The sequence below is a fragment of the Callithrix jacchus genome, chromosome 2, assembly GCF_049354715.1.
Source record: "Callithrix jacchus isolate 240 chromosome 2, calJac240_pri, whole genome shotgun sequence".
NCBI lineage: Eukaryota > Metazoa > Chordata > Mammalia > Primates > Cebidae > Callithrix > Callithrix jacchus.
The window spans coordinates 105,537,459-105,564,378 of NC_133503.1; the positions used below are offsets into that span (position 1 = coordinate 105,537,459).

Sequence of the window (26,920 nt, forward strand, 5' to 3'; positions counted from 1 at the left end):
TTGCTTGAAAAGTTGTGGTTGCTTTAGGGGCATGTGATTGTAAAAGATAATTAACTTCCAGCACTCTGACCTGTGGAGAAGGAGATCCTATCAAGAATTTTTAGAACTTCAGGTACTTCCAATCACTACCATCCTTCCATTGTCATTGTTAGCACACCAGGGCTGTATTCTTTTGTAAACCAGAAAGAGCAGACACAGCTATAATTGCCACTTTTGTGGTGGAGACAGATGACATCACACATCATTCTTAGCAGAGTGCAGAGGAAGTCTGATTGCTTTTCCTGTTCAGCAAAATCTTAACTATACAATATGGATGCAAAGTATTGATTCAGGAAACAAAGCAAAATTAAGATGCAATCATTTAGATAATGAAATATTCTATAAAAGGACATTATGGCCCAATAGGGAAGGAAGGATGTAAATATGCTCAATGCATGGTAGCAAGCATTGCCTGTCGAGAAAAATGTAAGAAAAGGTGCCAGGGGACATCAGAGAAGCAAGGAATTGCTTGAGGCTGGATGATAGGGAACACTTAACTGAAATGCTAGTATGTGAATTAGGTGTTGAAAACCAATGTGAGAATTGAGAAATAGCAAGCTGGAGAAGGAGTGGAAGACATTTGATATCTAACAGAGTAGGAATCAGCTTATGAAAGCCTCTTGGAAGCTATGGTACCGAGAAAGAAATACTGTTTGTTGCCCAGGGTGACCCTGAAATGGTTAGGGGAGTAATTAAAATAATTTTCAACAAATAGCTGTTTGATTTGAGAGTTCATGATGAATAGGTAAGTTGTAAAATGAGTGTGTATGCCTCAATTTTTTCTTGTTTATAATATTCTTATTTTTATTAAATTCATACTTAGTACTCATGTTTGTTTCATTCATAGAAAATAACTAAATTATTTGTTGTTGTTTTTAAAATGTTTACTGTCAGGCAATTTATTAAGCACTTAATCTACATTTAACATGTATAAAGTCCAGCAAGCTATCACAATAAAACATAGATTTTGCTAACCCTGAGAAAAAGCTAACGTTACAGATAATTTTGAATAATTTGAATGATTTTCTGGAAGATAATCTGGAGCCAGCTTTATTGTTAGAAATGATGAACAGAAACTTCTTGGAGGTTAGATTATAACCAGGGCAGCCTTTGTGCTTGTTCCCAGCCTCGAACCCTCTAATCAGATATTTAAAGTCACAAGATCCTTTAACTAGTCTAATTACTTGCTAATGATATTTAGGAAATTCTCCCCTTTTTGTAACTATGTTAATTTAATGTGGTACTCTTTTTCCCCCTATAAAATTCTCTATTTAATATAAACATTTAAAATGATTTTTTTTAGAAGTATATTTTCCTAGTGGCAAATATAAATGAAACTTTGGACATGTCCACAAACATTCTGTTTTGAGAAGCTGCTTTAACATATTTAAGAAAAACCACATATGTCTTTATGTGGTTAGTTTCTTCACAAAAATACACAAAAGTATATTTTCATTAAGCACAACACAATCCCTTAATGGTCTCTTTTGGCCATTAATGTCAATCTTTATATTTTTGTTGTATCACAAGTATTTCAAAAATTTCTCAACAATTTCATTAAAGAAATAATGAGCCTCCCAATGAACTGTATCTTATGAGGTTCTCCATTATTTCACCTGTCAGTTCTCTGGCTCAGCTCTTTTGAATGTGCATCAATTTATCTCTACTTGCTTCTTCCAATTCTCCTATTTGACAATGGCTCGAACTCTTCACAAAAATAAAGAGCACAAGAGCTAATTACCAAATAAGACCTGTTTATCCTCCTTCTCCTTGAATACTCACATAATAAATATTTTCAGTTTCCTCACATATGTCTGGCTATGAGAGACATATCTCTCATATCTAGATATTTTTCATCCACTGCCAAGAGAGATACAAAGTTAATTTTCAAAATGGTAACATTATTACTCTCATGCAAATATAAAATGAATGTGTGTCTAAGGTTTTATTCAACTCATTAAATAAAACGAAAACCAGTAAAATATATTTAAAACACACACATAAATTCAAAGAGTATTTGAGGAACTGGGTATTTATGAGCAATCTAGCATAAAATTGTTGGGTTAGATACAGACCTGTTTAATGTCCTACCCTTAGGGTTATCTTTCCCATCAAAATTAATTACTTGCATCTTTTCCAGACAAAACTCTTCAAATTAAACTCTACTCCTACAGAGTTGCAGAATAATCCAGTCAATAAAAAATAAATGAAAGGTTCAAACTCAGAACAACGTTGAAAGAACACCCAGGAATTCATTCTGCTTATTTCTAAGGTTCAGGTGACTTTTAAAAACTCAAGTTCTTCCCATTCACAGACATTTCCTACTTCTCATCCTCCTCTTGAGTATAAGATTTCCTCTCTGGAACTATGAAGTTGCTGTCATGGTAAGTTTAGGTATTTCTATCAAAATTTTTCCTAGGACACCAGAGTTGTGAGAGCTAAGAACGGTCTCAGAATGTTGAGATGACTGTGTCCTCATTGTCTCAATTGCTTTTCATTCTAGAGTTTGTGCCAATTGAAATATGAGAAAACTAATACATTCCTCAGCTTTTTTTTATTCTTTCCACATTTTGGACCAACAGTTAACATTCTGGTTTATATATACTGAAATTATTATAGGGCCACCCTTTACCTGCTGTAATTCTGAGAGACACAAATACTGTATATCAGATTTTTCACCATAATCATATTTGTAAAAACAATATATATTATACTAAAAGCAAATTACAAGACAAAACTCCAACTTGAGAAAAGAATTATATTAAATTAATTGTATTTTGATGGCGAAGTGGGGGGAGGTAATGGAGGCGAACAAATCTGTGACTGTCGGTGGAAAACCTGTTTATCCTCTCTCATTAGAACTTTGCTCATTGAGCTCTTACCTGTTGCCTTTTTATACCCCAAATATGTCCTGGCATCTCTGTCTGAGCTGAATTATTTATTGTTACTTCCTGAGGAGAGCCACAAAGCTTCGTTTTTTTCTCCCTGATTTCCATTAGCTACAGAAAAGAATTAAAATTCAAGGGCACTCATGGATCCTGATGAATTATAATAACGTTGGATAAGTTGTTGCAAAAGATTCCTCCAGATACATGTCCAGGCATTTCTTATTCCCAGAGCTGAGTTATTTTGCCTCATATTGGATAGTTTACGTGTATTATTCATTAGCAATTGCATGCACTTACTGAATCTTTATAACAATATTTTAATGTCTTTCCTAATATTATTAATTTTCTAAAGATATAAAAACTGAGGGGCAAAGAAGTTAAATAGATTGACCCTACATCACTGTGATAGAACTTAGATTAAAATTTGGATTTTTCTTGTCAAAGGTGAATAGAAAAAGTTTGAGTTACTTTAGTATCCCACTGTCAAATATCATAAAGGGTTTTAAATATTTCAAGATGCATCATAAACTTAGATTTTAAAGTAAGGTAAAATTCTTGCTTAATATGGGTGAAATATACAATACGAATAAGTCAAAACTACAAACTTTATTTCCTAAGCTACTAAATATGATACTATATCTGCCAATTTTTAACTAAAGAAAATCAAAATGTATATTATAAAAATACTGAGGATGAACTGATTTTATCTTTTTATTTAAAAGGTAGTTTTGTTTTAATTTTTATGTTTTAGTATTTTGCTAACATTTTGTACCATGCTGCATGAGTATCGTAAAAAAAACACACACACACACACTAAATTATACACACAAGAAATGTCAGTTTAATAAATCTAAATGTCTTATTTTTTACTTTCTGGGAAAACAACTTCAAATATTTACTTGGTAGTTTGTTAACTATTGTTCCAGTTCAGAGATGTTGCTTCGTTCTTGTTTTTATTAATTCGATTTTGATTTCGCTTTTCCAATTTTAGGGCCTGCTTTCAAATTCATGATGAAATAATTATGTGATTTTCATATAAATATTATTACATACTCATGACAGTACAGGCCTGTGGAGTCAATAGTACTTCATAGCTGTGAAACATATTAAAAGGCCACCTCTGCTTTGAAGAAAATGAGGGACTGAATTAAATGATCTTGAAAGTTTCTTCTAGTTCTCAGATACAATGCTAGCCAATTTGACCATTTATATATTGGGTATGATTCATAGGAAGTGACCCTTAATATTTTTGATCTATACTATGTGGTTGCCTGCAGTTGAATAACCTATAATAATAATACTTTTCTTGTTAAAACCCCCACCCCAGAGGCATTATATTATTATTATTTATTTATTTGTTATTGAGATGGAGTTTCACTCTTGCTGCCCAGGCTGGAGTGCAATGGCACGATCTTGGCTCACCACAACCTCCGCCTCCTGGGTTCAGGCAATTCTCCTGCCTCAGCCTCCTGAGTAGCTGGGATTACAGGCACGTGCCACCATGCTCAGCTAATTTTTTGTATTTTTAGTAGCGACGGGGTTTCAGCATGTTGACTAGGATGGTTTCGATCTCTTGACCTCGTGATCCACCCACCTCATCCTCCCAAAGTGCTGGAATTACAGGCGTGAGCCACCGCACCCAGCCCTATATTATTATTTTATAACATTATTATATGAAAAACTTATATTGTTGATTATTTACATAACAAAGATTAAATTAAATATATATTATACTGTTGGCTATCAACAATTTATGTTACTGTCAGAGAATAAATTGATTAAAAGAAGGTATACCAGGATATATACACTCTAGACAATGGACATATATAAAGAAATATATATGTTCATATGCACATAAAACAGAAGGTCGTTTTTGTGCAGATGGACACGTCCACATGTACCAATATGTAGATCTCTTTCTTGTACATGCCTCTAATGTTTTACTTAGTTTGTATGTTGTTCAACAAGAAAACACTGCTATTGCAGAGAAAATTTTAGGGAATAAATATTTAAGACAGTTTGGGTGTTCACCTGAATTTTTCTTGACAGGGCTTAAAAATATAAACTCAAAATTATTCCATGTTAGTTTATAGCTATAGTGACTACACACACACACACATATATACATGTATGTATGCATATGTGTGTACATATATATGTGCATGTATGTGCATGTAAGTTTTTTAGTTGTTTTCTGCTGTATGTCAGTATGGAGTTAACCAAAAATGGTTTTGCACTAATAAAGGACTATATCTGTACTATTGGAGGCCTGTTGTATTAGTCTGTTTTTACACTGCTGATGAAGACATACCTGAGACTGGGAAGAAAAAGTGGTTTAATGGACTTATAGTTCCACATGGCTGGGGAGGCCTCACAATCATGGTGTAAGGCAAGGAGGAGCAAGACACATCTTGCATGCATGGCAGGAGGCAAAGAGAGAGAACTTCTGCAGGGGAACTCCTCTTTATAAAACCATCAGAAACCATGAGACTTATTCACTAGCATGAGAACAGCATGAGAAAGGCCTGCACCGTGAATCAATTACCTCCCACCTGGTCCCTCCCACAACATGTGGGAATTGTGGGAGTTACAATTCAAGATGTGATTGGGGTAGGTACACAGCCAAACCACCTCATTCTGCCCATGGCCTCTCCAAATCTCATGTCCTCACATTTCAAAACCAATCATGCCTTTCCAGCAGTCCCCCAAGGTCTTAACTCATTTCAGCATTAATCCAAAAGTCCACAGTCCAAAGTCTCATCTGACACAAGGCAGGTTTCTTCCACCTATGAGCCTGTAAAATCAAAAGCAAGCTAGTTACTTCCCAGATACAATGGGGCTACAGGTATTGGGTAAATACAGACATTTTAAATGGGAGAAATTGGCCAAAACAAAGGGGTTACAGGGCCCATTCAAGTCCAAAATCTAGCTAGGCAAGCAAATTTTAAAGCTTTAAAATTATCTCCTTTGACTCCAGGTCTCACATCCAGGTCATGCTGATGCAAAGGGTTAGTTCCCATGGTTTTGAGCAGCTCTGCCCCTGTGGCTTTGCAGGCTACAGTCTTCCTCACAGCTGCTTTCAGAGTCTGGGTGTTGAGGGTCTGTGAATTTTCCAGGTGCACGGTGCAAGCTATCAGTGGCTCTGCCATTGTGGGTTCTAGAAGATGGTGGTGGCCCTCTTCTCACCGCTCCAGTAGGTGGTGCCACAGTAGGGACTCTGTGTGGGGATCCAACCCCCCACTTCCCTTCTGCACTGCCCTAGCAAAGGTTCTCCATGAGGGCCCTGCTTCTGCAGCAAACTTTTGCCTGGGTATCCAGGCATTTCCATACATTTTCTGAAATCTAGGTGGAGGTTCCCAAACCTCAGTTCTTCACTTCTGTGTACCCACCAGCTCAATACCACGTGGTAGCTGCCAAGGTTTAGGGCTTCCACCCTCTGAAGCCACAGCCCAAGCTGCACATTTGTTCCTTTCAGCCATGACTGGGGGGCCAGGATACAGGGCACCAAGTCTCTAGGCTGCATACAGCACAAACACCCTGGGCCCAGCCCACAAAACCACTTTCTCCTCCTGGACCTCCAGACCTGTAGTGCCAGGGGAAGCCCTGAAGGTCTCTGACATGGCCTGGAGATATTTGACCCATGATTTTGGGGATTAACATTAAGCTTCTAGCTACTTAGACAAATTTCTGCAACTGGCTTGAATTTCTCCTCAGAAAATGGGATTTTCTTTTCTGTCATAGATTCAGTTTGCAAATTTTCCAAACTTTTATGACCTGCTCCCCTTATAAAACTGAATGCTCTTAACAGTACCCAAGTCAATTCTTGACTGCTTTGCTGCTTAGAAATTTCTCCTGCCAGATACCCTAAATTATCGTTCTCAAGTTCAAAGTTCCACAAATCTCTATGGCAGGGGCAAAATGTTGCCAGTTTCTTTGTTAAAACATAACAAGAGTCACCTTTACTCCAGTTCTCAACAAGTTTCTCATCTCCATCTGAGACCACCTGAGCCTAGATTTTATTGTCCATATCACTAGTAGCATTTTGGGCAACATCATTCAACAAGTCTCCAGGAAGTTGTAAAGTTTCTCACATTTTCCTGCCTTCTGTGCTCTTCGACCTGTTCCAGTCTCTTCCTGTTACCCAGTTCCAAAGTTTCTTCCAAATTTTTGGGTGTCTTTTTAGAAACACCCCACTCTACTGTTACCAAATTACTGTATTAATTTCTTTTCATGCTGCTGATAAAGACATAACTGGGACTGGGAAGGAAAAGATATTTAATTGTAGTTACAGTTCCTCCACATGCCAGGAGGCAAAAGGCACTTCTTAGGTGGCAGTGGCAATAGAAAATGAGGAAGAAGCAAAAGTGGAAACCCCTGATGAATTCATCACATCTTATGAGACATATTCACTATAATGAGAATAACATGGGAAAGACCGACCTCTGTGATGTATTTCCCCTTGAGTCCCTCCCACAATGTGTGGGCATTCTGGGAGATATAACTCAAGTTGAGATTTTGATGGAGACACAACCAATCCATATCAGGCTTCATCTTTAACATTGTCTCTTCTTAAAACAAGTTATCCATGAATAAATTACCAGTTTATTTTAAAACAAATTTTAATATAAAATGTTATAGGATGACATGCAAATACTTGATGTTGTCTTGCAGTTGTGCTTTTAGACAAATTTAAATTAAATATTTTAAATGGTTAAAGAGAGTTTCACTTTATTTTTTTTCACTGTACATCTTAGATATTACATAGTGTCTGTTTTAATTGAAGTGTTGCTTTTATTTATTGTCAGTAGATAATTTACCAGAGTGTCACCCAGAAGGCTATCATGTGAATTTTAAACAACCATTACAAATTTTTTGATGTTCTTCCCATGGACTATCCCCACACCTTTAATCTGGGTGAGGTTGTGACTGTGTCAGTCAATAGATTACAATGGAAATTTGCCATGAAAATGTTGAAGTTTTCTTTCAAAAGGCTATGTAATTTCTGCTTTGTTAGCTTGAATACTTGCTCTTACCTTCCTGAGCTACCATCTAAGAAGGCTAACTTCTTCTGACAGCCATGCTGAAGAAGGCTACTATGGGCACTCAAGTTAGTAGCATCAGCTAAGACCAGCCTGCCAGCCATCCCTGCCAAAGTGCCAAATATGTGAGTGAAGCCGTCTTGCACCTTCAGACTAACCTACCTATCAGCTGAATACCATGGGATAGCTTCTGTGTACATCACAAGGAACAGAAAAATCACCCACCCAAGTCCTGTCAGAATTCCTAGCCCAAAAATAAGTAGACTATATTTAGAAGGCTGTGTTTTAAGTCATTATCTTTTGAAGCAATTTGTTATACAGACATAGACTGATAGAACACATGTCAGACATGGTTGTAGATGTCCTGCTTTTCAGAGTCAAATACCCAGAGTACATAGTGTCTACAAAATAGTTATAAGCAAATCCAAAAACAGGATTAATTAATTAACAATAAATTACAGAAACCACAACAATATTTACTACTATTTATTGAATATTTAATTTTTGCCAAGAATAGACTATAAATTATTTATGAGTAACTGACATAAGGGTCACATTACCTAGGCTATGTGTATTGCGCATGACAGAAAAGTCCAGGCATAATATCAAATATAAAACAATCTAGGTCAAGGAGCTTATGGAAGATATGGTAGGGAGTGTGGTAGAAGTTCTGTTTGTTTGGGGATTTTAGCAGTGATGAATGATGATATCCACTCTATATGACATTATCATGTTATCAGCTATGAAAACCACTGTGAAATATTCTTTTAAGATTAAATAGCCATATAACTGATATTTCTGAAAAGAAATGCAAAATATAATTATCCTATAGAGAAACATATTTCCACCACTACACAGAAAAATAGGCATAAAAACCCTTTAAGAATCAGTGTCCAAGGCATTTTTTTGTAAGAAATATAAAAATATTTCTACAAAAGATTTTCTGAGTACCTTTAAATTTATATGGGAAAACCAATATCATTTGGATTTAAAATATTTTACTAACTCACTTAGTTGAGACAGAATATTTTGCAATAAGTAAGGAAAATTACTTAAGCTTTGATTACTTACAGTGTATTTAAACCTGTTACATATGAGTGAAATATTAATCCACTTGGGCAGAACAAAGTACTGTGCTCCTTATTTCAAAAGATCAACTACTATACTAGGCACCAGAAATTCAAAGATAAATGAGACCCTTGAGGATCTCACAGAATTGTTAGGAAAAAAGACCTTTGAAAAAGTCATGAAATCTAGTAAAATAATATGTGCATGAAGATAATTCACAGGTTACAGAGTAACAGATGATTAAATTTGCCTCAGGTTGGCAAAAAAGGTGATTATAGATAGTTTATATTAGATTTCTACTGCTGTCATAACTAATTATCACAAATTTTGTTTCAAAACAATACAAATTAATATGGGTGAGATTTTAGGTTGGTCTGCCAGGTTTCTCTGCTCTTGATTTAACAGGGAATTTAACATGGTGGCGGATTGGGCCATTATCAGGAGCTTCTTGGAAGAATTTGCTTCCACACTCATTCACGTTGTTGGCAGCATTCAGTTATTTGAGGTTATAGGCTGAGGTTCCAGTTTCTCCTGGAGGTGTCTCTCTGGTCCTTACATAGTACACTCTGTTTATAAGGTTCATGTGATTAGTTCGGGCTCACACAGATAATCAAGAGTAATATCTCTATTTCAAAGTTCATAATCTTAATCACATTTTGACATGTAAGGTAACATATTTATGAGACATTATATATATAATGTTTGTGTGCATATATATATGCACAAGATTAAGGTATAGATATTTTTGGGAAGACAGCATGGTTCATGAACCTAATAAATATATTTTAGAATGAAAGATCAGTGTAGATTAAGAAGCAGAAAATGAGGATATCTAGTTTGAGAGTAAATTATCTAAACTAATATGTAAACTAAAAATAATTTATAATATTAGAAACTAATCTGAGAAAATAATTATCAGGCTGATGAAGAAATGTTATACACTTTCTTGTGTGAAAAGCTGTAACAGTAACATTAACATCCACAGATCATGTGAACTTGAGCCTAACCCAACTTTACCCAGTGGCATAGCTTCATACACAGGTTCTTTCTGTAGCCATCTAACAAAGATAAACAAATAAAAACGAAGACAAAATAACTTCAACAATAACATTCTCCCTACTTGTCCTAATACTGCCCTGTGTTTGCACCATGCAGAATATAGTGTCACATTAGCAATGCCAGAAGAGAAGCAACTCTTGAGAGGACAGACTCTGAAATCAATAACTTAGAGATTTAAAATATTATACTGTTAAAGTGGCTTAATTCACAGACATTAGTGGATGCTAGGAAACTTTGAATCATCTATGCATGCTCAGATTTTCATTCTCAACAAATTTTCTTCTTTCCAACTGATGATATTAAGTAATATTTAAGCTGCTATAAAAGGTATAGATTGTGTACGTGTATGCATCTAGTGAGAGGGGTAGATAGATTATTGCAATCATAGTTACAGGTATGGGTATGGAAAAAGACTTATTGGACATCTGAGATTAACTCTGAAACTGGCTTCTTGGGAAATGGACAATCATGCCCATCTACTTTTACCATGTGAATATCTAAAGAATAAAATTTACTTTATGTAATTTTTGAATGTGTTTATTAAAACGCTAGTCCATGAAGACTAGCTAAAGAGTGGCTTTTGAGAATATCAAAAGTTCATGCTTGTGGTAAGAACTTAGTTCAGGTCCTCTAAGAAGCAGATGTCAAAACAGGTTTAGAAGTGCAAGAGAGTTAAGATTTAAGAGGAAATGCTTGTGAAAGAAAAGGGGAAAGAAACTGGAGCAGGAGGGAGATCTGTCAGAGCATGATGAAATTCTGACTTCTGTGAAAGAGAGAGAAAAAGTAGGAAGAATCTCAAATTGTAGCACAGCTTTAAGAAAGTTTTGATAAGGTTGACGGGGTCCTTGAGTCAAAACTGCTGTTCAAGGAATCCTTGAGCAGCCACTCCTGTTAGAGGAGTTCTGTGTTTTGCAGAAATTGGCCTTCCTTACTACAGCCCCATGCTGAGCTATTGGCTGGGAGCAGACCATGAAAACCATAGTCTCAGCATAAATGTTTTGCCACGTTTATGAAGAGTATGGAAGCCCATCACCTATATTTCCCACAGCAGAAGAGCTGAGTAGAATCTTAGTGTCTGCCACAGTCCACCCCTTGTACCATGATATGGTCTGACTGTGTCTCCACCCAAATCTCATCTGGAGTTGTAATTCCCATAAACCCCATGTGTTGTGGGAGGAACCCAGTGGGAGGTAATTGAATCATGGGGGAAGATTTTCCCATGCTGTTCTCATACAGTGAATAAGTCTCACAAGCTCTGTTCATTTCATAGAGGACAGCTCCCCTGCAAATGCTTTCTTGCCTGCCACGAGGTGAGACGTGCATTTGCTTCTTTTTTGCCCTGTGCTATGATTGTGAGGCGTCCCCTGCCATGTGGAACTGCAAGTCTATTAAACCTCTTTTTCTTTATAAATTACCCAGTCTCGGGTATTTCTTCATAGCAGTATGAAAATTGACTAATAGGTGCTATAAAATTCACTTCCAAATTCAGGTTTGGGTGGCACATTCTCCTTGGTTCTTACAGGCCTCACTTGCTGAGGGAAAAACACAGATGATAAGCAGAATAAGCTACAGCCCTCTGCTAAGGTGATAGCTAATGGTAAGAATCATGGCCTGAGATCAACTTCATTAACAGGAATGCTTTCCCCCTCCGGGCCTCACCCAAAGCTGGTCACAATCGGTGCCATATGTTATATGGGTAAGACAGCTTTCTGAGGTGTGATATATCTTACCTCCAGATCCCTAAGAGGCTTACCATCTAAGGTGCTTCCCTCTTTGTAATAAAGGATGAAAGATGAATCAATTATATTTTTCTCTTGTGGAATTTTTGGACACATCCTGAACACTGGACTCTGAAAACATCACTAAAGTAGCATGTTCCTGAGTCTTTGATGTTTTATTCCTATAATATGTAACACATATATCTAATGAAGGCTGCCAGTGAACTAACTTCCCTTTGCTTACACTGTCTGATTACCATAATGTCACTGATGTGAGGAATTCATTGGATATTTGATGGAATCTCCAGGCTGTTCAGTTCAGACTATAAAAGAAATTATGACAGAGGGTAAAAAGAAATACACCTCTGAAACAAAATTTCAAATAAACTTTATCTTCTCATATGAATTTAAACTTTTTAAAATCCTGTCTTAATATCAGAAGGTTAAAGAATCCATTCTCCATGTCAATAACTATATACCATTTTATATGCCATACACCTGAAGCCTTATTAAATTATTCTAGTAATAGTGAGTCAGTCAGCAAAGCATCCATAACCTTAACAGCCATTTAGTTAAGTCTGCAGTAGTGTATAATCATTCTCCAGATCTATATAGGTGTTTGCAGGGAAACACTAGTAAATTAATGGAGATATAATAAAGATGACCTCCCTTGCAACCTTTAGATCTTTAGTGGTAATAATAACATCCAACATTCTTCTGGGGATATGATGTTAGTTGTGACTAAATATCTTAGTTTGAGGAAGGATAGCATTTCAAGAGGTGACAAGTTAGCCTTCTTCATGGTCATATTTCTCATTCTGCAAGCCAAGGCCTCAATGTGAGTATTATTCCACCTGCATAGTAAAGTCCAATTTGTATTTGGGTACTGGGAAAACAACTCCTGGGTGGATCCATGGACAGATTTGGCCATTGTGAGTTAGATTTTAGTCAGTGCTCCATTTATTTCCTGTCATACTTAAGCCTCCACTCTCACATAGGGTCAATGATGGCACATGAAGACTTTAGTTGTCAACGTCAAGTTACACTCAGATTCTGTCCAACTGTCTTCAAATGTGTATTTCCCATTCTTTAGTGTACGGTGTTATGACTAGGGAAATTATCACAAGTTATGATGTTTTGTAATGTTGCATGGTACTTCTTCCTATGAACCTGACTACCTCTTCAGTCAATGGCTTCCAAATCTAAAATTTTACACAGGTATGAGAACTCAGCAAGTAATCATAACTTCTTTTGAAAAATTATAGATTCAGGATGTGTATGTTCATGTTGGTTACATGGATACACTGCATAATGGTGAGATTTGGGCTTCTCGTATCACCCAAATAGTGAACATTGTACCAAATAAATAATTTATTAGCTCTTATCTCCCTCCTACCCTCTCCACTTTTGGAGTCCCCAGTGTCTATTATTTCCATATTTGTTTCCATGTGTGCCCATTGTTTAGCTCCCACTTGTGAGAACATATAATATTTGATTTTCTGTTTTTAAGTTATTTTGCTTAGGATAATGGCCTCCAACTCCATGCATATTACTGAAAAGACATGATTTTATTCTTTTTCATGGCTGCATAATATTCCATGGTGTATATATACCACATTCTTTTTTCAGTCATCAATCACTGGACACTTGAGGTGCGACTGTACCAAACTTCTCTGTCTTAATTCCTGTTTTGTTCTGTTTTTGTTTTTGTTTTTGGAAGGGGAGCTGTAGATGTCAGGTAGCCTCCTTGTTGTCTGCCCATCTGTTTTGCCTTTAGGGGCTTCCTGCTCTTTTAATCATCCTCATTCGCTTTAAGTTAAGCTGCCTTGGCTGTCTATGTTATCTTGCTGTATATTACAGTAATTGCTCTCCCTGCTTTCTGGTGTTCAACTCTTATACCTGACCTCTAATATTTTGGGATATCATTATTCCTTGAGTTTTACAAAGCCCAAATCTAAGAAAACCTTGTCTACCATCAACCCTGATCTACAGAGCAGAGCTACTCACAAAGTTCTTAGTGATTCTATGCCCCTCGTATTGGTACATCCTGGTGGCCTTGATCTCTAGTTCTTCCTGTGGAATATAACCATATGGTAGGTCTTCTGGCCTCACATAATAAACCCATTCCAAATTCCCATGTGCTTCAGCCTCTTTATTTCTTTCAGTATTTCCTTCCAGAGCAACTCAGGAATTTCCATTTTGCTTAGTATTAGCCATCACTTTCTCCAGGTTCCTAAGAATAACCATTACAGAGAGTTTCTCTCATTTTCCAGGTTCTTTGCCAAGATGTTAAGACCAAAGTCAGTGAAAGAATCCCATTTCAATGAATTCTTGCTTTTCTGGTCTTATATTACATCACTTTGATCAAGGACTCTCAAAATGCAATCACAGTTGTACATGCCTTCTCCTGTCAATAAACGCTACCTAATTCCTGCAATTCCTTAGGTGTATCATTTCCTTTTTTCCTTATCACACCCAGAACCCACTTAACATAGATCATGTTAAGATTTAACTCTAGTTATCAGTCTAGCAGCAAGGAGAAATGAGACTGTGTACTATTTTATAGTTTTATAGTCTTTTTTTTTTTGAGACAGAGTCTTGCTGTGTAACCCAGGTGGGATGGCAGTGGTGCAATCACAGATTACTGCAACCTCTGCCTCCTAGGTTCAATTGATCCTCCCACCTCAGTCTCTGAAGTAGCTGATACTACAGTGTACACTACCATGCCCAGGTAAGTTTTGTAGTTTTTCATAGAGACAGGGTTTCATCATGTTGCCCAGATTAGTCTCCAACTTTTGGGCTTAATGATCCATCTACTAAGGCCTCCCAAAATGCTGAGATTACAGGTGCAAGCCACTGTACCCAGCCTGGGTATTACAGTCTTACAGCAGAGTGAAGGAAGTGAAGATTACTGGATAAAGGTGAACCATTTCTCTAAGTTTTGCCAGTTCAGAGGTGTCTATGAGTCATCATCTACATCGACACCCGTCTAGATATTTCCATCCCACATTTCAGAGTTTCCAATTTTCTCAACCAGGGCTTTGATTTTAGCATGAAAGATCTGTCCTGAAGGACCTTCAGATGTCTCTGAAACTATGCAAATGTAATTATCAAATTTTCAATTTGCTGCTTTGTCTATTCTTCTTCTCCAGGAGATATGGATATCCATTTAAGCTACCAAAAGTATCCTCTGGTGCTCACGTTTCGTGGTTAAGTGCTCATTTACAACCATCAGTTATCTCATTATTCCTCTGCAAGGCACCAACATAATGCAGAAGTCCTTATCCGTTTTTGATTCTGCCTTCTAAACTCTTATTTTTTAAATGCCTGAATCATTATACCCAAAAAGATATTTTATTCCATTGGAACGTATTTCCATGTCTCAAGTGGTGAAATCAATAGCAATTAGGCTGCCATCTTGTGCCAGAGACTCTCTAAGACTCACCTACCACTTAGGATGGTACCCGTTTTACATGTGGGCTGGTGACTGAACTTGTCTTCAATTCCAATCTTGCCACCTGTTTTTGGACCTCTTTCAATATATCAATTGGTTAGTTCAGATCCTCTAACAAAAGATGCTCAGAAGAGTTGATCTATGCAAGAGATTTATTGAGGAAACACATGTGAAAGCAATTGGGAGTGCAGAGCCAGAGAAGGAATAGGATAGGTCTGACTTCTGGAAAAACAGTAGCAAAGAAGTAAGTTTAGGAACAGTCTCAGTCTGTAGCACATTTTTAAGAAAGATGTGCTCACATCAATAGAATATCCTTGAACAAAAGTCAACTGTCAGAGGAGACATATTTTGGAGGAATAGATCTGCCTTTGTATCAATGCCTCAGATCATCTCATGAGAAGTATGACCTTGGCATAAACACTGGTAGATTCAGAGAACGGAAACAGGGCTACAAATCAATTATTCTTTCTACAGCAGAAAGTCTCTATGTTGTATTTTCATGACTTCCATAGAAAACATAAACATTTGTGCTGGGTTTCCAGAAGCTATAGCAGGTGAATGTGAAATAGGAAGCTGTCAAAGTGCAAATGCATGGACACGTGAAGCAAAGTTATAATTAGAAAGTATAACTAGAGCAAGTATTATAGATGTGCAACTTTTGAGTTGGATTAGAAGGGAAGGAGATTAAGTCAGAGGCTCAGCTAGGGGCAAGATAATCACGGAGAGTGGAAATACAATGTGAAATGAACACTTGAGCAATGCTTGAACCCAACACTTACTCCTGGAGCAAAATCTTTGTGAAACTTGGTTTTGCTAAGTTTACAAAGACTTATCTTTAATTAAGTGACCATAAATACTCAATAATCAGGGCTCTCACATTTGCTTGAATAGTTTTTGCATTGTTCACGGTTGTCTGGCTGAGGAGGTGAAGGAAACTGAGATTGGTTCAAGCTACATTACATGGTGCAAGGCTGTACCTACCTGACGGAAAGTAGCACAAAGGTGCCATCCACCTAACAAAACGTGCTTGCTCAGAGAGTCATTTATTCTCACTAGAGGGATAGTATTAGGCTAGTTATGAATTATTGCCATCACTTATTAAAGTTCTTTCCACAGAAAATACTTCAGTTTGTAATTATTTGATATATCTTTTTCTCCTTTTTCTTCTCATTTTTCTCCTCCTCCTCCTCCTCCTCCTCCTCCTCCTCCTCCTCCTCCTCAATTCTAAGGCTTTAAAGTATAGGACAAATTTCAGAGAGTCATGATCATGTAATATACAGATGAGTGACCATCAAAATGACTTCAGACAGATCTACATATGATATATGAGTTTAAAAATGTGAAAATGTATTATCTTGTGTCACACGTTTAGTTGTCACATCAATGCTTCCAATTTAACTCACTGAAGATAAGGTACATAGTCTATAATTTAGTCATATCAATGACAGCACAAGATATTCAGAGCTTTCTGTTGCTATTACAATTATACAGAGTATGTTTTCTACCTTTATAAAGATAATTATTATTATAATATTCTATGATATACTTTTTAACAGTATTCAATGTATTTTCCAAGATTATGGATAATCAAACTTTTAAAAATTCTATACCTGTATTGCCATTTTAAAAGAAATATAAACTACTCTTTATCATCACTGATGTTGTCTCAAGACTAGCAGATAAGATTGGCTATAATGTATTACATGACATTGTAATATTTATTTCTCAAAACTGTACCACCAAAGTAGATGTAAATATTATGCATCATATTATTTTGGTGTCTTTTTAGTGGTACTCCTCTCTGTGAAAAGATTACATGTTCCTCTCTGCTGTAGTCTATCATGGCTATGAGACTTGCTTTGGTGTGTGTCAGTGCCAAGTAGAATATTATTTTTAAATGCCAGATCTTGGTTTAAAATATCCTTGTCCTGTCATATAGTGACTGACAATATTTCAAATGGAAACCGCTTCATTAAAATAGATCCCAGAGTAAATATGCTGTGAAATATGGTCTCAGTTGGTATATAACATGATCAAAAATTAGAAACATTTTAACTTATACTCAAATTTAAGTACTTAAAAAATATCTGTTTTTAACATGGGCACAATCACCCATGATCATCTCATGAGAAGCATGACCTTGGCATAAACACTGGTAGAGTTAGAGAACAGAAACAGGGCTACTGATCAATTACTCTTTCTACAGAATAAAATATCCTAATTTGTCATGAAAATTGACCAAAAGTATTGGTCAAGATTTCATCCTGATAGAGTTGCACCAATCCAGAGAAAGTACAGCCTCCAAACAATGGAAAGTGTATGCAACTCTAGCTCACACTTCACCTCTTAACAGCTGTGTTGCAGTTATCTGCAACACATGACTAGCTAGCAATTAATGATTTGGACAGAGTCTACATTTACTCTAGCAGTGTTTATATTTCAGTGCACAAACCTTTTTAGAACTATCACAGTTATACCTTATCACCCACCCTCAGGCAAATGGCTATTATGAGGCAATGGTATCCACTATAAAGTATGCCCTAAAGTGGTGGTTAGAGAGGGATTTTCAGATTTCTTTTTGTTGAATATGTTATCCTATGTTGAAAAGCATGAGTGGATTATGCTGACTGATGAATAGCTCAATGTCTCAAAAAATACTTTAAATTTTAATCAGATTTAAGGGAAAAAAGTAGTGCCCATTTGTTGATCGCTTTTTCTGTTTCAACATTGTTAGTTGTGTACCATTGGTCTTTATAAGATATCCTAGAGTGAAAACAAGTAGGTTCACAATCACTAACTTAATAGTAATGATCCAGAGTGCCAATTAGCTAGGGTAAAGTTTCAGTGTTGCTCACTACACAAGTTCTAGAAAAAAAATAAGAATACTCATACACCTAATCAAATGTAAGCTGTATAAATAACATTTCCCCACAGAGAAAGCCATTTGTGAAATCATGCTTACTGCAACAGCCTAGTATATTTGTTGACAAAATAAATAGCTGACAACTAGTTTTTGAATAAAAAATTAATGTCCTTGAAGAAAGAATATTACTTCTTTTTTAGGGGGGATATCCTCCTCCACTGAATGCAAACTATTAATTAATGAAAAGGGCAGCTCTTCAACCAAGGTAGATTTATAGGCCAACCTGGCAATCAAGACTAACTGACATGATAATGGATTGCTTCACATTTTAATTACAAAGGTATTAGCCCAATATAATTTTTCTTACAACAGAATATCTATTAGCAGTTTTTTCATCTTACTGATTAGCCATATTCCCTTCTAGACACTCTTCAGTACCATAAATTGAAGAAAGCACTAACTTTTCCTGGCTGCTGTAATTCTCAAAGTACAAGTACCTGTGTTTTCTCACCTACGTATTTGAGATAGAGACAAAGCCACCTAAGTTAATCCACTTATAATAAAATGTTTCCTGAGAATATATTTGTGCTACCCTTTCTGAGAATAACCATAGTTTAATATTGGTGATTTGGGTTTTTTAGTTTTCTTTAATTTTGTATGAGATTTCAATAAAGAGAAGCTGGCTTGGTTTTGAAAGTAAATCATTGTTCATGAGACTTCCTTTTTCCTTTTCTGTATTTTAAAAATTCATCTATATATTCAATTTACTAATGTTACTACTTTAAACATGAACTGTTCTTACCCATTTTATAGAAGAGATCTTAGAAACAGTGACCTTTAGTTGCATTTTTAAATGACCTCTGTCTTTTCTAAAACTGAACTCTCATGAGTTCTATCTGTAAATGGATGGCAAGTGAAGTATAGCAATTTAGTCATGAATTCAGACTTAAAATAATTGTTTCATAAATTTCATTATGCTGTGGCACCAAACCAATAAATACAGCCATACAAGACGTTTTAAGTCACTTACTAAAGACTAGACTTTTCAACTCTATGGCCTTAAAATTGATGGCCTCAATTCTCCACCTGCCTTGCAACCCTGATGGAGCTGATACAAGCATGATGCTCCTTGAAAGTAGAAGTACTATGCTTAAATTAAGCCCTGTGATGGTACAGAACAAGTCATATATTTAGGTGAAACTATTTCTTGGGTGAATAAGATATCTTGACATGTCAATGGAATATGAAACTCAATTTCACAAGATTTTTCTAGTGCCAAAAGAGATTAAAGTAGAGCTATCATTTTTAGTCTTAACAGAAAGAATAAGTCTTCCTCTATAGACCTCTATATTCCTTGCTTCTAAATTTTAATTTTATCATTCCTTATAAAGCCCACTATTCTTTAACCCTTTTTGAAAGCAAATAGTATTTCACCATTGGTTTGTTTCCTATTTTTACTTTTAGAAACTCTTTATTACTTCCAATCATTCTACTGTTCATCTCTTCACCATACTTAAGGTTCCCTTAAATTAACCAGACAGTTTTCATAGACCTGAGTTCATTAGAGGAAAAAACAGAGGCTTGCAGCATTCTTACACTTATATTATCTTAAGAAGGCTAATAAATAATTCTACAATCAGTGAAACACATGTTAAATGCACACCCAGCTGAGTAAAATTGAGACCATTTTCCCTCAAAAATAGCATCAAAATCCCGAAAGGACTCGAAAAATTAAGGAAAAAAAAAACCCTTAATCAGTTTCTAAAAAGTTCTGAGTAGGTAATGCAAGTTATTCAGTGGTAAGAATTTTAAAATGAATTCAAATTTTTCTTTCATTATCTAAAATCATCATTTGATTTTGTCATCATTGTTTATTTTTTAAAGAGTGATGATTTCAGGAAATACTTTAAGGTTTTAAGTATCTTTTATTCCCAATCTTCTGTGATAACTCTCAAGTATCTTTAGCTAAGAGCCTTTCTTCCACTTATTACACCAGACATTGGTTCATTTGCCCAAATCAAACTTCAGATGTTCTCTGCTTATTTTTAACCAAAATTGGAATCAACATACCTTCCCCAAAAGTGCTCACTAATGAGCCTGCAAGTAATCATATTAATATGCATACAAACTATTAGATATTCTTCAAGTAGAAACAAACCAACTATATATTCCTCTAAAGAGAGCAGAAAAATATTTCACAGTAGAGAAGAGTAGAGATAATGTAGTATATGATTTTTTAAACAGAATTCCCTTCATTAATTAGCAGATATTAAAGAACCTCACATTCTTTTAGAGCATTATCATTTGAGGCAACCAGTTTATGGGTTGATGTTAGGCCACTGCAGATCACTGCATGTTCTTTCTTTTTCATTACTTTGATAACTGAAGTTTTTTATAAATTCAAGATATTTTAATTATGAGACACACATGCTAACAATGTGGTAATAAGCTTTTAAGGGAAATAAACATGGTGGAGCTGATCCAGTGGTGGTAGTATAATTATTAGGTAGCAGAGGCTGATCCTGGTGGTGGTAGTGTGATTATCAGGTAGCCGAGGTGGAGTTCAATTAAAGTTTCATCTCTCATTACCTTTCATTACATCTGCCTTTTCTAGTCTGTCTTTTCATCCTGGCAGCACTTTGAGAGAGAAAAAGAAATCATTGATCCCTCAGTAATTCCATGACTTCTCATTGTTGTATTCACAGTATATCACCCAAGCCAGCACTACCTTTAGATCAGCCATTGCCAAGGGGTCCATGCACAGATTAAACCTCTTGTTTGGCTTGATATTCAGACTTCGCTGCTATTACTGATGTGTGTTGAAAAAATAGAAGAATACAGTTACATTTTGTTTTACTTTGATTTGCTTTAGTTCACCTCACATACAAGTGTTTTTACAAATTGAAGCTTTGGGGCAACCTTGTGAACAGCAAGTCTGTCAGTGCCATTTTCCAATAGTATGTGTTTACTATGTGTCTGTGTATATCATTTTGGTCATTTCTGCAACATTTCAAACTTTTGTATTATTATTACATTTGTTATGGTGATTTGTGATCAGTGGTTTTTGATGTTATTATCGTATTTGTTTTGGGGCACCACAAGCCACATCCATACAAGAGAGCAAATTTAGTCAATAATTGTGTATATTCTGACTATCCATCTACAGGCTGTTCACTGATCTCTGTTTCTCTTCTTAGGCCTCCCTATTCCCTGAGACACAACAATATTGAAATTAGCCCAGTTAATAACCTATAATGTCCTTTAAGTTTTCAAATGAAAGAGTCACGTGTATCTCACCTTAAACAAAAATCCAGTAATGATTAAACTTAGTGAGAAGGATGTGTTGAAAGCTGAGATAGTTTGAAAACAAGGCCTCTTGCACCACTTAGCCAAGTTGTGAATGCAAAGGAAAGTTCTTGAAGAAAATTTAGAATGCTACTTGAGTGAACACGTAAGTGATAAGAAAAATAAACAGCATTATTGCCGATATGGAGAAAGGTTGAGCGGTCTGGAGAGAAGATAAAATCACCCACAAAATTCCCTTAAGCTATAGCCTAATCCAAAGCAAAGCCCTAATGCTCTTCAACTACACGAAGGCTGAGAGACATGAGAAAGCTGCAGAAGAAAAGTTTGAAGCTAACAGAGATGGGTTCATGCGGTTTAAGGAATAAAGCCATCTCCAGAGCATAAAAGAGCGAGGTGAAACAGCAAGTGTTGATGTAGAAGTTCAGCAAGTTACCCAGAAAACCTAAGACCCTTGATGAAAGTGGTCACACCGAGCAGATTTTCTTTTCTTTCCTTTTTGAGACAGAGTTTTGCTCTTGTTGCCCAGGCTGGAGTAAAATGCTGCTATCTTGACTCACTTCAACCTCAGCCTCCTGGGTTCAAGTGATTCTCCTGCCTCAGCCTCCCAAGTAGCTGGTGTTACAGGCATACGCCACCATACCCAGGTAATTTTGAATTTTTAGTAGAGATGGTTTTTCTCAATGTTTGTCAGATTGGTCTTGAACTCCCGACCTCAGGTGATCCTCTTGCCTCTGCCTCACAAAATGCTGGGATTACAGCCATGAGCCACTGCGCCCAGCCACAGATTTTTGATGAAGATGAAACAGCCTTATAATTACTGGAAGAAGATGGCATCTCAGAGTTTTATATCTATAGAGGAGTCAATGGCTAGCTTCAAAGTTTCAAAGGACAGGTTGACCTTGTTGGAACTAACGCAATTGGTGACTTCAAGTTCAAACCAAAACTCACTGACTATTCCACAAATCTTGGGGTCCTTAAGAGTCATGCTAAATCAATTCTATCTGTGGTCCATAAATAGAATAACAGGGCCTGGATGACAGCACATCCATTTACTATATGGTTTATTGCATATTTTAAGCCCACTGTTGACATCTACTGCTCAGAAAAAAAAGTTCTTTTTTTAAAATATTACTGCTCATTGACAATACACCTGGTCCTCAATTGCTCCAATGGGGAGGTACAAGGAGATTAATCTTGTTTTCACACCTGTTAGCATTCATTCTGTAGCCCATAGAGAAGCAATTTTGACTTTCTTGTATTATTAAAGAAGTATGCCATGAGTAGGGATTACTCTGATGGATCTGGATAAAATACATTGAAATCCTCTGAAAAAGATTCACCATTCTAAATGCCATTAAGAACATTCATGATCCATGAAAGGAGGTCCAAAACCCAACATTAACAGGAGTTTGGAAGATGTTGAGTCTAACCCTCACGGATGGCTTTGAAGGCTATAAGACTATAGTGGAGGAAGTAACTGCAGCTTTGATAGAGTAGTAAGAGTACTAGAATTACAAGTGAAGCCTGCAGGTGTGACTCAATTGCTGAAATGTCAGGACGAAACTTGAACAGATGAGGAGTTACTTCCTATGGATGAGCAAAGAGAGTGATTTCTTGAGAGGGAAACTACTCCTGGTGAACATCTTTTGAACAATGTTGAAACCGCAACAGAGATTTAGAATATTACACACACTTGGTTGATAAGAAAGTGGCAGTGTTTGAGATGATAGACTCCAATGTTAAAAGAAGTTCTGTCGCGGGCAAAATACTATCAAATAGTGTTACATGCTTCAAAGAAATCTCATGTGAAGGAAAGAGCCAATCCATGCAGAAACTTCATTGTTATCTCATTTAAAAAAATGCCACCATTACCCCAACCTTCAATAACCACCACCCTGCTCAGTCAGCAGCCATCAACATCAAATAGCAAAAAGATCACAGCTCACTGAAGGTTCAGATGATTGTTAGCACATCTTAGCAATAAAATACTTTAACTTAAGGTCTATATATTGATATTTTAGACATAACGCTATTGCACACTTAATAGACTCTAATATGGTATAATCATAACTTTTGTAACTAAAAAATAAAAAAATTTGTGACTCAATTTACTGTAACAGTAACCAAATCACCAAAATAAGTATTTCCAAGGTATGTGAAATACGTCGTGTTATGCCTGCATCATTGAGAATTAGGTTGCCTGCATTTTTTTTTTTTTGATTTCCTAGTTCCCTGATAACTTCCCTCCTACCTTCTCCAGGAGATTCAAGACCTATTTCACACATTTCTTCCCATGGAATCCTTGAAGGGCTATACTTGACTGAGTGTCACTGGTGATAGTGTAAGCCAAGTAACTTGCTCTGGGAATATGTATCTGTGAACACAATATCATGTACTTGTGTTGTGCAGAGTTCCTGACTATTGTATGGTTTAGACAGAAAAATTCTAAAGGCTCGTTTGTTTCTTTAACATTTTAAATCCCCTTCACGGTGAAATTTCACTCAATTGGAAGGCTTAGCACAGGAAGAAAAACAGATTTCACAGTGACAATGAGTATTGGCTTTATGATGAGAAATGATATAATCAAATTACGACTATCAGTTCACTGCTCATGGGGACTATAAACTCTTATGTCGCCTTCCAATCATCTATTTGGTTTATATGCCTTTCCTTTTATATCATTCCCCAATAGATTATTATGTCATAAGACTTAGGTACATTTTACAGATTATATTTATAACATCTACAAGGCCCAGCTTCCAAGAATAATGTCATATATCTTACAATGTATATTTGTAAAGGTACGATGCTAAAAACATATGCTAACATATCAGAGAAGACTATGTATACTCACACAAACTGCAAGGACTAGCTTGCACTTCTCTGTATTTTTTCCTGCCTCAATTATTTATGGCCTGTTCAGCACATTTTATTTTTACCATCTGCTTAGTATCCCAGTTACAGAGCTGAAATTATTTTAATTAGACTTGTCATAGGTGATTCACTAGTTGCCTGAAAAGTTGAAAAGTAATACCTAGGCTAGATTCTGCCAACTATGACCCTCCATGACTGTTTGTTTTCTCTTGGCTTTTTGAAATAGAACATATTTCTCCATTAAAGATAAATGTAAGCCCGATTCGACTCTTGTCAATATGGTATTCTGTTGTTTGGGTTGGATTACAATCATTATGCTATAAATTCTGCAAGATGACTAATGCTAAATAGCTATTTCTTGCCAACAATTTAAAATGGTGGATATTGTATTGCTGAACACAAACTGAAGCGTGAAGGTTTTTTATCAAAGGCTGTGCAAATTCACCATGAAATGCATCCAAATGTAAAACGCAGGAGAGTTATAATCTTTGTTCTAAATGTATGTATACTACGACTTATTTAAACTAATTAACATGCTGTACTTTAAAGCAAAAGTAGATATTTATATTGGATAGATATCTATGAATTACCAATTATAATGTTAGTCAAATTTATATAGACTATAAAGAGAAAATGGTGTTAGAGCATTTAAATTGGATAATGCTGTCAGTTGCAACATGACCTGTAAAAGATAGAAATATTTCAACCTCTAGTATTTCTTTCCTTTTCTTGAATTGAGACGAAATTCATGTAATGTAAAGTTAATCCTTTTAAAGTATATATTCAGTGGCATTTAATTCATACAAAATTTGTGCAACCATGACTTCTTTCTGGCTTCCAAACATTTTTATCACCCATGAGGAGACTCCATACACTTTAAAGCACGATACGCTACTTATCTCTCATCAGTGCCTTGCAACTACTAATCTACTCTATGTCTTTATAGATCTACTCATTTGGGATACTTTATATAAATAATTTTATGCAATATTGAACTTTTTGTATCTGTCTTAGCCCAGTGCTTTGGAGGTTCATTCATATCCACAATGTAGTATATATATTAATACCTCATTCTTTTTTATAGTTCAATTGCATTCTATTTTGTGAACATGCCATATTTTGTTTATCCATTTATCTATCAATGGACATTTGAATTGTTTCCATCTTTTGGCTATTGTGCATAGTGCTGCCATGAGTATTTGTAGGCAAATAATTATTCAAATACCTATTTTTTAATTATTTTGAATTTTAATTCTATACCTAGAATTGAAATTGATCGGTCATATGGGAATTCTGTGTTTATCTTGTTATCCATGTTTGATAGACGTAGAAACTTAGTCTTAATTTCAGTAGTATACACAGTATTGTTCAAAAGTTTCAGCAAGATTTATGTCTAAACTTCACTCTAAATCTGATATTCTATTATTCTAAAATTCAAGATGTTCCACGAGGTAGATTCCTCATATACCTTTATTTTCACAGGTGTTAAGGAGAACCTCTCCAAGTTGTCTAGTCATGTTGAATCTGCCCATTTCTTGTTGCTTTTTCTTATAACCCCTAATAACTTAATATAAAGCTATGCCTATTGTTTTTCTTAATCTCAACCCAAAAACTTGTGGTTAAATTTATTGGTAGGATAAAGGAAACATCTGAACAGGCTCAGAATATTCAAATGATAAGAGCTAAGAATAGAGAAGTCAATGGAAGATTAAAATGTAAACACCTCTTTCAAGACAGGAATTGTGATAAACTACTTTCAGAGTTGTAAGTATTGAAAAGAGTGAGGATATAACATGTGTGGCCCAGAATTATGAATGAATGGAAAATGTGAACAGACAGACTGCAGGCTGATCTCTTATAGCTGGCGTGGTTTCTGTGTTTCTTTATTTTTCACTCAGGTTATTTTCTGTACTAACTTAATTTTTGGCCCATCTCCCTGCTAAACACTTCACATTTCAGTTCCTTTCTGAGCCTTTAGGGGAAATCAAAGTAGCAGTTAAAGCTCACTATGCCCAACAGTCAAGTCAAATGTTGTTTACAAGATGCTTCCTGTTACAGTGTTCGCATTACCTAAAAAACGGGCAATAAAATCTATCAACTGGAAACCTTCTCTTGTTGTAAATGACTGTTTTAATCAGTATTTTCTGCTGAATAGTCTTTCAAGGGCAGTCCAGTTTTGATATTAAGAAAGCAATCTGAAACCTATCTCTAAGTATTTATTGAATTAATGATCAAACATCCACAACACTGTTGGGCTCCCCCAGTGGATACAAAAGTAATATAAAAAGTCCCTGTTTGTGGGAACCTAACATCTATTTCTGGGGACAAATTAAGTCAATCTTTTTCAAATGGGGAATTAGTAAGTATGGTTCTGAGTACAAACGTATTATGAGATAACGTTGGAGAAAACCTGGACCTAGTGTAATCTGGTGTCATGAAAGAACTAGAACTGAGCCTCAGAGAATTTTGAAAATGTGAAATTATAGAAAAGATAAAAAAAGAAAATGATAAAGACAATATGGATAACAGAGAAAGAGTTGACTGAGATTCATGTGAAGCAATAATTAGAAGTAACAATGGATGAAAATGTACAAAACACACTTAAGGCCTTG

At 35.8% G+C, this 26,920-nt stretch overlaps 1 long non-coding RNA gene across 4 annotated transcripts in view; it reads left to right on the forward strand.

Annotated features, from left to right (window-relative positions):
- LOC144581504 (uncharacterized) overlaps window positions 1-26,920 on the forward strand; it is a 148,677-nt gene that overhangs the window by 19,901 nt on the left and 101,856 nt on the right. The window contains exons 3-5 of one of the 4 annotated variants that reach the window (XR_013532389.1): window positions 12,566-12,649; window positions 18,329-18,468; window positions 18,553-18,708. The exons of 1 other annotated variant lie outside the window; for it this stretch is intronic. This is a non-coding gene — a long non-coding RNA (uncharacterized LOC144581504). Of the gene's footprint in view, window positions 1-12,565; window positions 12,650-18,328; window positions 18,469-18,552; window positions 18,709-26,920 lie in introns of those variants that run through there. 2 more of the 4 variants (XR_013532390.1, XR_013532391.1) reach the window with 2 other exon arrangements.